The sequence below is a fragment of the Dermacentor silvarum genome, chromosome 8 (genome assembly GCF_013339745.2).
Source record: "Dermacentor silvarum isolate Dsil-2018 chromosome 8, BIME_Dsil_1.4, whole genome shotgun sequence".
NCBI classification, from domain to species: domain Eukaryota; kingdom Metazoa; phylum Arthropoda; class Arachnida; order Ixodida; family Ixodidae; genus Dermacentor; species Dermacentor silvarum.
The window spans coordinates 77,365,832-77,377,466 of record NC_051161.1 but is presented as its reverse complement, the minus strand read 5'-3'; positions in this window follow the sequence as shown (position 1 = coordinate 77,377,466).

Below are 11,635 nucleotides of genomic sequence, written 5' to 3'. Positions count from 1 at the left end.
TTCGTTCCATTGCTCTTTGTGCGGTCCTTAACTTGTTCTCGAGCTTCTTTGTTAACCTCCAAGTTTCTGCCCCGTATGTTAGCACCGGTAGAATGCAATGATTGTACACTTTTCTTTTCAACGACAGTGGTAAGCTCCCAGTCAGGATTTGGCAATGCCTGCCATATGCACTCCAACCCAATTTTATTCTTCTGTAAATTTCTTTCTCATGATCAGGGTCCCCTGTGAGTAATTGACCTAGATAAACATATTCCTTTACAGATTCTAGAGGCTGACGGGCGATCCTGAATTCTTGTTCCCTTGCCAGGCTATTGAACATTATCTTTGTCTTCTGCATATTCATCTTCAACCCAATTCTTGCACTTTCTCGAATCATTTGTTGTAATTCCTCTCCATTGTTGCTCAATAGGACAATGTCATCTGCAAACCGAAGGTTGCTGAGATATTCGCCATCGATCCTCACTCCTAATCCTTCCCAGTCTAAGAGCTTGAATACTTCTTCTAAGCATGCAGTGAATAGCATTGGAGAGATTGTGTCTCCTTGCCTGACCCCTTTCTTGATAGGTATCTTTCTACTTTTCTTGTGGAGAACCAAGGTAGCTGTGGAATCCTTGTAGATATTTGCCAAGATATTCACGTATGCCTCCTCCACTCCTTGATTACGCAATGCCTCTATGACTGCTGATATCTCTACTGAATCGAATGCCTTTTCATAATCTATGAAAGCCATATAGAGAGGTTGATTGTACTCCGCAGATTTCTCGATTACCTGATTGATGGCATGGATATGGTCCATCGTAGAATACCCCTTCCTGAAGCCAGCCTGTTCTCTTGGTTGACTGAAGTCAAGTGTTGTCCTGATTCTATTGGAAATTATCTTGGTGAATATTTTATACAATACTGAAAGCAAGCTAATGGGTCTGTAATTCTTCAATTCTTTAACGTCTCCCTTCTTATGGATAAGTATAATGTTGGCGTTCTTCCAGCTCTCTGGTACACTTGAAGTGGTGAGGCATTGCGTATAAAGGGCCGCAAGCTTTTCAAGCATGATATCTCCTCCATCTTTGATTAAATCTACTGTTATTCCATCTTCTCCAGGCGCTTTTCCCCTGGTCATATCTTTCAAGGCCCTTCTAACTTCATCGCTAGTTATAGAAGGAGCTTCTGTATCCGGTTCATCACTATTTCGAATGGAAGAAGCTTGGCTGTTTTGGCTACTGTACAGGTCAGTATAGAATTCTTCTGCTGTTTTTACTATGTCATCGAAATTGCTGATGATATTACCATGCTTATCTTTCAGTGCATACATCTTGCCTTGTCCTATGCCTAGTTTTCTTCTTACTGATTTCATGCTGCGTCCATATTTTACGGCTTCCTCAATTTTTCCCACGTTATAATTTCGAATATCCCTTACTTTCTTCTTGTTGATCAGTTTTGACAGTTCAGCGAATTCTATCTGATCTCTTGAGTTGGACACTTTCATGTTTTGCCGTTTCTTTATTAGGTCCTTTGTTTCTTGGGAGAGCTTCCCTACAGGTTGCTTTGGTGCCTTACCTCCCACTTCAATTGCTGCTTCTGAGATCAGCCTAGTTACGGTTTCATTCATTAGCTCTATGTTATCTTCATCTTCCTGTTCTAAAGCTGCATATTTGTTTGCGAGCACCAGCCTGAATTGGTCTGCTTTTACCCTGACTGCCTCTAGGTTGGCCTGTTTCCTCTTGACTAATTTCACTCTCTCTCTCTTCAAATTGAGAGAAATCCTAGACCTCACTAACCTATGGTCACTGCACTTAACCTTACCTAACACTTCTACATCCTGCACTATGCTTGGATCGGCAGAGAGTATGAAATCTATTTCATTCCTTGTTTCTCCATTAGGGCTTTTCCAGGTCCACTTCCTGTTGCTGCGCTTCCTGAAGAAGGTATTCATTATTCGGAGCCTATTCCTTTCCGCGAATTCTACTAACATCTCTCCTCTTGCATTCCTAGAATCGATGCCGTAGTTGCCAATGGCTTGCTCACCAACCTGCTTTTTCCCCACTTTTGCATTGAAGTCGCCCATGACTAAAGTATACTGAGTTTGCACCTTTCTCATTGCTAGTTCAACATCTTCATAAAACTGTTCTATTTCTTCATCATCGTGACTAGAGGTTGGGGCATAGGCTTGCACTACCTTCATTTTGTACCTCCTATTCAGCTTCATTCAGCTTCAGAATTTTGCATGGTGTTTTTTCCGCGTTACTATTTCATGCTTAGACATTCTGACCTGTAAGGTTTCCGTTGCATCAAAAAATTGGGTACCGTGAAAAATGGTTGTCAGTCCCTTTTAGAACGAAAAAATAATGCATCACCGATTCCGACATGTGAGCAGCCAGCGGCGAGCCGGGGGCCCCAACGGGTCTCCGCCGGCTAGTCCCTCAGGATTGTCTGTCTGTCACCAACTATAGCCCCGCAACGTGTCTTGTTCAAGGAGGTTTAAATATAACTGCTGAAGCGGAGGTCGCCTATTGACCCTTTTCGCGGAGCAGTTTGTTTTAGAGAAACGAGATGGCGCTCACGGCGGCGCGCCATACGTCTCCTCAGCCACCGCGCACGAATACGAAACCATTACCGCTTCTACCTTGCTTCTGTGTGATCAGCTGCCGGAAATGAAACTGTGTTTTCGCTAACACAATGTGCTCCAATCATGCTAGATTCAATCTTATGGATTGTAGACGTGTGCAGTAGTTGGCTGCAAAAATAATGACTGGCATGTTAAGGAATAGAATGAACCTGTGTGGCCAAGTTCGCGGACGGATGCTCCAACTGTCCGAACGTGTTACCGGCACTTCGAGATGTACGGCTTTCTTCGAGGACACAGAAATTTGCTCATCCGCCAGCCTTGTATCGCTAACCTTCAAAGAAAGGGCTTCATGCCCAGAACGTCGGCAAGAGTGAGTACCACTCGTTAAACAATGACAAAGGGAGTAGCGCAGCTTCCTGTCATAGTAAGCTTCACGAACGTTATCTATACACATGTGTCCCCAAATGGCAGGAAAACTTACGCCGACTCTATCGCCGATGTATCAAGAATAAGTGAATGGGCGCACACTTGAATATATATGCGTACTGTATATGCACAATAAATGATGGACTACACCGATGGCGCACGAATGGTCGAAGCTGAATGTTTCGTGACTGTCCACAAGAGTGAGTGAGTTACTAGCTGTAATATATATTTGCTACAAGGTATTACAATGTACAAAGCAGCTACGTCTCAAGCCTTGTGCGCAGCAAGAACAAATCTATCAGAACTATCAGCGATAAGGCAGAAAATAATCAGATAGTGGCCACACCGAGGAACTTCACTGAGTCAGAAACTGACAAGCCACTGCTTGAAAATATTTGTCCGAATAAAGAACAAAGAGCAAAACACACTAATCCTGATTGAATTCACGAGCGGAATGTTTGGATAGCTAGGAATACATATTTAGCCGCGCTTTTAGCACCGCTTTTTGGAACGGCGCTGCTTGCGCCGTTTGGGCACAGCTTAATCAGCTCCGAAAGCGCTTGTGCATGTTCTCTGAAGCTGTGATCAAAGCTTCGTGTCGTCCACCTAGTCACCGTCTACGATATCTCCGAAAACAGATATCTCCGAAATGTAATGAACTTTATTTTGTTTATTTTGGCGCTCTCCTTGCAAGCATGAACACTGGTGAAGGGTCTGTACCACTGCTTTTTAAAGATAATCAGCTTCGTAAGAGCAGACCTCACTTTTTCGGCGCTCATTTCCCTGTTTCTTTCATTCGTCATGTGATGGAGTCTGATGCTTATATAAAGTTCGGCCACTTTCTTGCAGATAATATAAATGTAGTTGTCCAAAGCATTACATTCAAGGATATGCGCATCGAGGCTTGAAAACCATCTCTTGAACTTGCAACTTTAGTCGCAAGTTCAAGCCAGCGAGCATACGCATACATGCATTCTTGGCTTCAGACAGACTGTCATCATGCATTTCAGCCCAAAGTCCTCATGTCCAACCACTCTGTCGCCCACAAGCTCAACATGTTTCCTGAAGGACATGTCATCCACAATCAGAGTACTGTACAGTCTCAGTGCGGCATTTGACAAGCTTCTTTAAGATAGACATGCAGTGACTGAGCTGTGAAGCCAGGATCCCCGTTCATGGGATTGTACTATTCTCGTATAGTGTGCTCTGCTGGCAATGCTCCATTAGACTTCGAGCGTACATACTCATAAGCTGACGGAAAATAAAGTGCAGCGTTAACGCAAACGCACGCAGCTCGGATGGGTACGTGTCTTTCTGGCATTTTCCTGTCCTGTTGAGAAGTTGCTGGATATCAGGGGAAAAGGCTGCAGTGAACACCTCCATGCCCTCCTCAGACATGAACTTTTGGTCCTTGATAGCCCTAATTATCTCTCGAGCAGTCTCGTTCGTTTTGGTCAACCACCGCTTGCTCCGCTGCAGAATATTACCTTCTTCTTGAGCTGTGTTATCTCCTCTTGAGAGACATCAAGCATTTATTTGCAATGCTGCTTTGTTGGTGGTGCAACTTCCACATCTTCAACAACTTAGCCAACTTCAACACCTCTGTCGGCTGGAGTACTCCGGGGCCTCGGTGGTGGTCGCTTTCTTTTCATCTGGAAACTACTGGCTTTAGTCGCTGCACTGCGTAAAGCAAAAGCAAATATAACAACAGAAAAGGCACAAATGTAAGACAAAACAGCTGCTCGTATATTGCCCAGACGACGCTACTTAACACGTCGAAGTTGCGAGCAACTCTTTTAATTATTACGACATAGCAACCGATGGCAAAATCTAGGGAGTCGTCTATTTCATTTCAGCGAATAGCAAACGGTGCGTTCTTTTTTTTTTTATTCGCGCTCCGCACCGGCGATATTAACTATATATAGCACAAGAATGTGTACTCACCGGCTTTTGCAGGTGCTATGGACATGCGTAAAAAACGGTCGCACGACTTCCCGGTCGCAACCGTGTCGTCTGCGCGGTTCTGTCGAAACAACCCGGCGTGAAGTGCCTCGAACAGATGTGATCGCCGTCTTTCGGTTTCCAGCATTTCCGCCTATCAGCCCACATTTGGGTCCTTAGGAAAGCTGTTTGGAAAAAACGACGATCATCTGATGTGAAATTGGAGACAGATGGCGAGCTGTCATGATGCGTTTCGACAGGCTGAGAAATTTTCATGAAGCTGAAAATGTGCTACTTACAAGTGAAACGTGATCCCAAAGACCGTTTTCGCTCGATTTGTGCCGCCGTTCGCAACGCACGATGCAACCATTACAACGTCCGGACGCCACCACGCTGACTACGCACTGCGGAAAGAAATTCAACAAGAGGGGACACGTGGCGAAAACTGGCAACAGGAAACACGTCACGCTAGTATTGACGCCGTCCGATAGCTGCCGCGATCATCGAAAAAAAAAGTGAAACTAAGTTAACAGACATCGTTGATTTTTTTTTAAGTTATTTGCCGCGAAAAGTAAAAAGTTTTGCGTGTAAATGAACTTATACTTTGCGACTTATTTTTCTTGCGTTACCTAGCGACAGGCTAATGACGCGCCAGATACATTCGTCATGCGCCAGAGACGCCACCGAAGCGAGCGAGGACGGCTGCGTGTCTGAGCACTCGCCTGTTAGGCGACCCGTTTGTCTCCTTTTTTTTAATGTAGCCTGGTTTCTTGGGCTCCCCGCGTATTCTTGCGGTCCTTCTGCACTTGGACATGACACCACTGCACTATTGGACTACGGCAAGGTGAGAAATTCTGTTTCACAGTCTCCGACGCAATTTGGCTTACGGCACGAGACTGAGAGTTATGACGCAGTTAGCGAAGAACAGCTCGGCTGTCCTGGCGCTGTTAATTTGAGCTAATGAATCATGCTGGGACATGTTTCCGACGCTTGCTAGGGGATTATTGTAGCTTATTTCGGTAGTTTTGAGGCACACTGGCCGCACAGGGCGCTGTGACGTAGTTAGCGAGAAAAAACTGCGCCGTGGTGCGTAGTGTAGTGCATCTTACTAGGAGAAGTTTGTGCCGCTTTCTCTGACGCGAGAATTTACTGAAAAGTAGTTTCGTCACTTTTTGGGGTACTTTTAAGGTACGCTGGCCGCACAGGGCGCTGTAACGCAGTTAGCGATAAGCAGCTCGGCCGTGGTGACAGTTAGGTGGCGTGTAATAAATCTTAGTGGAACAAGTTTGTGACGTTTTTTGTGGCACCGCAACAACATATACCTTCTTTTGGTACTCACGCTTGTCGAAAACGCGATGAGCGATTGCCAAGAGTGATAACTTGGGAGTGTGTTGCTTGCTCCGGCAGAACGCGCAAAAGACAACGCCGAGGAACATATATCAGAAACTTGTAATACGAAAATTCCATCTTCTAAAGGACTGAAAACAGGCTTCGCACCCATGCATTTGTCTTGAGTGCAAGTAGAAGGCATTCTGCGAGCGTCTAGCATGGCCCGGCTGGGAGCCTCTGTTGCGTCCATCTGTGTACGTAGCGTACTATCGCGTCGCCTGAGGCCAACTTTTGGAAACGCAAAGTGGCCCGTATATTTGTCCTATAAAAGTGCAGGCAATAATGTCCGGAAATGGGGGAATACTTGGAAATAAGTTCTCATATTTTGTGGTATTGTTTGGGATGAGTCGGATATTGTCTACGCCATGTATGTAAAAGCGAATTGCTTTTGTTTGTAATGCTGCCCATTCACCGCTTTCACACGTTTCGCCTCTACACGCAGTACCCCTATGTCTAAATACCAAAATGGCACATACTTGTAATTTACTTTTTTTTCAGCTGATACCGTCCGGTGAAGCTTCGTACGGGAACTACTGCTTCCCTGGGGCCACAACGTTGGGTGAATGCAGAAAAAGCCGGGACCAAGTACTTATACAGAGCAAAATAAACATTTCCTCATTTGATTAGGCGTCTTTCGTCTACTTTGTGAAATTGCACGTGGCACGGATTCGATGTGGCTTGTTAAGATCGTTCGCAATAAGTTTTGCCAAATAATAAAACTATTTCGCACCAATACCACGCGCAGTTGAGCAATAAAAAGAAAGCCGATGGGCGCAGCCCGCGTAACGCATGCGAGCTAGCGTCCAAAACCAAAACCGGAAGTGTGGTTCAGGAATTGATAACAACCGCTTGGCGCACTGTAGTCAATTCGGCCGCTGGGCTCTATTCGCAACTCAAATGAACTGCAGGGGGCGCTGCGAAAACTGGCCGCGTCTGGCTACAGTGTGCAACATGGCGGCTATACGGAGCCGCAACCGCTGTGTTGGATGTACAGTACTACAGTGTAACAGTACACTGTAGTTTGACGATTTTCGTGCAGTGTGATGCCAGTTTGCACTGTTTTGTGGAAGGAAAGCGGGTAGCTTACGCCGACCAAGTCATTTTAGCCGATCTGAGAAAGGCACAGTGGGTAATGAGGCTGAAATGATCGCACGGTGTGTGCAAACATCTGGCGTGACAGCGGACCCGCACGAGATTCTGAATCACCGATGTATTCTTGAACCCATTGGTCGTGGAACCGAAGTACTTGTGCATTGTTCGATTGTCGGAAAAGTACAAGCACGTTTCTGCTGCCTTGATTCACTGTGAAGGCGCGGATAGATAGTCCGGCGTTTCAAGCGTGCGAGACAGCGGCCGGCGAAGTTGGATACGTCACGCTGGCCTCGCCAGGATTGCCGCAATCTTACAACCTGCTCAGTTTGGCACGTTTAACATGGCCCGCAGTAGCGCACCGACCTGCTCGATCAGCTGTTGCCGCTGTACATGCGGATAAATGCGCAGCCAGCGCGCATGCACTTTCTCATTGTTGTTCGTTCGGCGAAGGCGCAAACTCTGCACGCTCTTTTCAGTGCAGAGAGCAAGCGAACCTAAAATCAAGATTTGCATTTTCTCGCGAGCATGCACTACGAATCTGTGGCGAACCTTTTCCGCAACTTTTGCGTTCCTGTTATCTATTTTACATTCAAGATTTGCGCAACGTGACTGCTGCTTCGCTTAGCTGTATATTATATTGCAGTAGTTCGCGCATTGTTTCTCTCGTAGAGAACAAAACGATAAATAAGAAACCGAAAGACCTGCTTACTACAATAAAAACGCATTTGCACACCATGTGCAGAGAGAGAGAGAGAAAAAGGTAAAGGAAAGACAGGGAGGTTAACCAGAGGTTATCTCCGGTTGGCTACCCTGTACCGGGGGAGGGGTAAACGGATGCGAAAGGAGAGAGAGAGAGAAAAATAAGTGAAAATAAAGAATAAACAAAAAGGAAACAAGAAAATCACACACGCACACAAAACAGAACTGTTTCTGTGGGCACTGTCATGAAGTCCGCGAAGGCGTTCTCGTGTTGCATAGTCTGAACGTTCCGTCCTAAGTAACACAATGCAGAGTCACAATTTGTCACTGAGTCCGGTGTCTTTCAAGTAACGCAGCAGTGCCTTCAGGGCGGCTCGCGCTTTTGTTTGTGTAGGCCAGTTTGCAAGGATGTTCCTTTCTGTTATTGGGCGTTTGTCCAGTGGATCTATTGTCGCTGAGAGAGCTGCTCTCTGCGGGTTGAAACGAGGGCACTCACAAAGAAGGTGTGCGATTGTTTCGTTGCACCCGCAGGATTCACAAAGTGGGCTATTGGCCATTCCGATACGATAGGAGTACGCATTTGAAAATGCTACTCCAAGCCATAGACGGATTAGAAGTGTGCAGTCCCGTCGTTGAAGGTCGAATGGAATACGAAGCTGTAAATTAGGGTCCAGGGCATGAAGGCGTGCACTTGTGAAATCGGAGGAATTCCATTGCATCAATGTTAGCTCACGCGCACGCACGGAAAGTTTTTTCGCTGCATCGGCCTCTCGAAAGAGGAATGGCAACGCAGTTGACACCGTCATGAGCAGATCGGGCCGCTGCGTCCGCTCGATCATTGCCATGTATGCCACAGTGACTAGGCAACCACTGATATATTATATTGTGCCCTTCATCAATTATGCGATGGTGTACTTGTCTTATCTCTGCGACGAGCTGCTCATGTGATCCATGGCGCAGTACTGAGAGTAAACTCTGTAGGGCTGCCTTGGAGTCACAGAAGATTGACCATGGATCGGGTGGTTCCTCCAGAATGAAATGAAGAGCCGCACGGAGGGCTACCAGTTCAGCAGCTGTTGTTGATGAGACATGTGACGTCTTTAGCTGCATCTTGACGGATCTTGCTGGAATCACCACTGCGGCAGCTGAACTTGTAGGTGTGACTGAGCCATCGACATAAACATGTACGCAGGCACTGTGAACCTCATGTAAAAGTCCTAACGTGGCCTGTTTCAGGGCAGATGACGGCATGTGAGCTTTCTTTGTGATTCCTGGGATGGTGAGGCGTATGTCAGGTTTGTGCAGGCACCATAACGGTGAGGATGGTCTTGCTGCAGGCATGTAGTTAGATGGCAACGAGGTATGATTGGCTGCAATTATACGACTGAAAGTTGTGTGTGGCCTTTCTGTGGGTAAAGATGCAAGATGGTGGGAAGGTAGTCGGGCAACGTGCCGAATATGCGCCCTGAGGGCGTCGGTGGCTAAGTACCTTGATATTGGGTGGTCTCGCGCAATGACAATCGTTGCCGCCGTAGACGCACACTTCGGAAGACCGAGACACGTCCTTAGGGCTTGAGCTTGTAGTCCCTGGAGTACACGCAGGTTTGTTTTGCAGGTGTTGCCTAGCACCGGGAGGCTGTATCTTGCGAAACCGAGGAATAAGGCACAATAAAGCTGCAGCATTGACCGCACCGATGTGCCCCATGATTTTCCACCGAGGAATTTAAGGAGGTGTGTTATGGTCGTTAACCTCTTCTTTAGGTATGAAACGTGCGGGCTCCATGAAAGGTCGCGGTCGATAATTACCCCTAAAAAGCGGTGTTTCCGTGCGTTTGCAATTGTTTGCCCATTGACACTTACAGAGTAAGGCCTCATTGCCTTCCGAGTGAATGTAACAAGGCAGCATTTCTCTGAAGACAGCTCCAAGTTCTGTTTTCGTAAGTACAGTGATGTTAACGTAGCTGCCTTTTGTAGCCTTGCTCGTACCTGCAGTCGTGTGACAGCAGACGCCCAGATGCAGATATCGTCAGCATAGATTGATATTCCAACGGTGTTGGGCAAGCATCTGACTAGGCCAACGAGCACTAAGTTGAAGAGTGTCGGGCTCAACACCCCACCTTGTGGTACTCCACGGAATGTTTGGTAGTGAGTCGTGGCGCCATCCTCGGTCATCACGAAGAAATGTCTGTCGGTCAGATAGCTGCATAGCCACTGAAAAGTGCGGCCACCAATTCCGGCTTCAATCAGAGCCTCTATAAAGGCATAATGTGCTACGTTATCGTAGGCGCCTTTTATGTCAAGGAACAATGCCGCAGTAAGTCGTTTCAGACGTTTTTGATGTTGAACAAATGTGACCAAATCGATGACATTATCTATGGATGAGCGTCCACGCCGGAAGCCAGCCATAGCATCTGGGTACACATTGTATTTCTCCAGGTACCATTCCAGGCGCGTCAAAACCATTCTTTCCATTACTTTTCCGATGCAGCTGGCCAGAGCGATGGGGCGGTACGATGACAAATCTAACGGTGATTTACCTGGTTTGAGAAGTGGTACCAAGCGGCTGCATTTCCATTCACGTGGAACCACACCATTGCGCCAAGACTCGTTGTAATGGTTTAGCAGCACGAGTTGCGCCTTCTGGCCAAGATTGCCGAGCGCCGTATAGGTAACGCCGTCTGGCCCAGGTGACGAAGAGCGCCTGCAAGTCACCAGGGCTGCATCAAGCTCCTCCATCGAAAACATGACATCCATACGGGAGTCCCGGGACGCAGGAGTGACACATGGTGTAAGTGCACATTGGGGCTGCAAGCCAGCAAGTCTGGAACAAAATTCTTCAGCAATCTGAATCTCTCTGCAACCTTGGTGAAAAGCGAGAGATTTGAAAGGAACACGCTGTTGCGGTGATAAGCGAAGTCCACGCACGGTCCTCCATATCTGAGATAAGCGCTGACGTGGATCCAACGACTCACAGAATCGTTTCCATTTTTGAGATTGGAGCGCATCAATGCGCCGCTGAATCTTCTTTTGTATTCGCCTTGCCTCTCTGAGATCGTGGATGGATTTTGTTCTCCTGTATCTTCTTTCAGCCCGCCGGCGAATCGCTCGTAGTCGCTGCAATTCGGCTTCAAATTCTTCATATTTTGGGAACGGCTGAAAACCGCGCGTAGTCTCTTTCATGGCTGTTTGAATTTCGTGTTCCAGACTAGAATGGTTTCCTTCCTGACATACTTCCTCCATGTGTGACCGAAACGCTGGCCAGTCAATTCGTTGGAGAGTCGTGGAGGAGTATTTCAATTGTCCCTTGATCTTCAGATACGTGGGAATATGGTCGCTGCCATGTGATTGGATATCTGAGAACCATTGCACTTTTCGTTCAAGACGCCGAGAGATCAGGGTCAAATGTAGGCAGCTGCTGTATGTAATCCCTCGTAAATATGTTGGTATGGCTTATGCTGCGTGGCCTGACCATGACTGATTACTTATCCCCGCTTTCTACGAACATGTCGCTTATGGCTGCTGTGT